The following is a 2,393-nucleotide window of genomic DNA, read 5'->3' as shown; positions in this document are numbered from 1 at the left end:
TGGAAAAGGGCGCGTGGTCTCCGAAAAGGGGCGTGTTCCCGACATTTTCACAAAAACCCAACATATTTACTAAGGTTTTCACATAAAATGTGGTGGATTTGAGCTGAGGAAAACAAGACAGATCAGAGCATGTGTAAAAGAAGCAAAGTGCAGGGAAAGTGGAAAATGTAGGGAAACCTTAGTAAATACTGTGGAAAATAAATTGTAGGGAATTAAAACCCAAAAAGAAACCTACACAACACTCTTAGTAAACAAGGGCCATTCTGTACACATATATGCACCTCTTTTTATACAGACCACCGTACATGTAGTGGGCACTTACTGTCAATAAACGGCATCAATGTTCAAGCTGATGTTGGTCATTTAATCACTTAAATGCTGCGCTCAATAGCATTCACAACATTAAAAGACAAAATTGCAGATGCTATTCTTGTCAGGTGTTCGATCAGCACCCCAACAATGCATTCTGCGTCTGTCAGTAATGTTGCTCATACAGTCTACCTCTGGAAGTAGCATATTATCTGTCTAAGCAACCTAATGAATTCTTATAAAAGTCCCCTAGAGGAATTTTAAAAGTATTAAAAAAAAGGTTTAAAAAAAATCACACCTGAAAGCTGATAAAAAGGAGAGAAGTTCACTTAGTCTTTGCATTATGTGTCTGGGTGTGTGCCACACTAAGCATGGATAACAAAGAGAGAAGAGAACTGTCTGAGGATTTGAGAACCAAAATTGTGGAAAAATATCAATAATCTCAAGGTTACAAGTTATCAAGAAGTTTGCAACCCATGGCACCATAGCTAATCTCCCTGGGCGTGGACAGAAGAGAAAAATTGATGAAAGGTCTTAATGCAGGATAGTCCGGATGGTGGATAAGCAGCCCCAAACAAGTTCCAAAGATATTCAAGCAGTCCTGCAGGCTCAGGGAGCATCAGTGTCAGCCCGAACTATCCATCGACATTTAAATGACAGGAAACGCTATGGCAGGAGACCCAGGAGGACCCCACTGGTGACACAGATAAATAAAAAAGCAAGACTACATTTTGCCAAAATGAACTTGAGTAAGCCAAAATCCTTCTGGGAAAAGGTCTTGTGGACAGATGAGACCAAGGTAGAGCTTTTTGCTAAAGCACATCATTCTACTGTTTACTGAAAATGGAATGAGGCCTACAAAGAAAAGAGCACAGTACCTACGGGGAAATATGGTGGAGGTTCAATGATGTTTTGGGGTTGTTCTGTTGCCTCTGGCACTGGGTGCCTTGAATGTGTACAAGGAATCATGAAATCTGAGGATTACCAACTGATTTTGGGTCGCACTGTAAAGCCCAGTGTCAGAAAGCTGGGTTTGCGTCCGAGATCTTGGGTCTTCCAGCAGGACCATGACCCCAAACATACATCAAAAAGCACCCAGAAATGGATGGCAACAAAGTGTTGGAGAGCTCTGAAGTGGACAGCAATTAGTCCAGATCTAAATCCCATTGAACACCTGTGGGGAGATCTTAAAATTGCTGTTGGGAAAAGGCACCCTTCCAATAAGAGAGACCTGGAGCAGTTTGCAAAGGAAGAGTGGTCCAACATTCCGGCTGAGAGGTTTAAGAAGCGTATTGATGGTTATAGGAAGCGACTGATTCGTTATTTTTTCCAAAAGGTGTGCAACCAAATATTAATCTAAGTGTGCCAATAATTTTGTCCAGACCATTTTTGGAGTTTGGTGTGACATTATGTCATATTTTCTTTTTTTCCTCCCTTTTTTGGATTACCGTATTTATCGGCGTATAACACGCACTTTTTAGGCAAAAATTTTTAGCCTAAAGTCTGTGTGCGTGTTATACGCCGATACACCCCCAGGAAAGGCAGGGGGAGAGAGGCTGTCGCTGCCCGCTTCTCTCCCCCTGCCTTTCCTGGGGTCTAGAGCGCTGCTGTCGGCCCTTCTCACCCCCTGGCTATCGGCGCCGCTGCCCGTTCTGTCCCCCTGACTATCGGTGCCGGCGCCGATAGCCAGGGGGAGAGAAGCGGCGCCGACAGCCAGGGGGAGAGAAGGGGCAGCGGCACCCATTGCCGGCCCCGCTGCCCCGTTGCCTCCCCCCATCCCCGGTGGCATAATTACCTGAGTCGGGTCCGCGCTGCTGCAGGCCTCCGGCGTGCGTCCCCGGCGTCGTTGCTATGCGCTGAATGGCGCGGCGCATGACGTCAGTGATTTTTTAACAGAAGTAATTTACAAATCTGTTTAACTTTTTGGCACCAGTTCTTTCTTTTATTTTAATTCTTCTTATGTTATACACTGTGGGGGAAAAACCCATGTAGAGTAAAAGTTGACCAGTTGCCCATAACAACCAATCAGATCGCTTCTTTCATTTTTAAAAGCATCTCTGAAAATAAAAGAAGCAATCTGATTG

Source organism: Hyla sarda, chromosome 3, assembly GCF_029499605.1.
Source record: "Hyla sarda isolate aHylSar1 chromosome 3, aHylSar1.hap1, whole genome shotgun sequence".
Lineage (NCBI taxonomy): Eukaryota > Metazoa > Chordata > Amphibia > Anura > Hylidae > Hyla > Hyla sarda.
The sequence above is the reverse complement of the archived record's forward strand: the minus strand, read 5'-3'. Positions refer to the sequence as shown.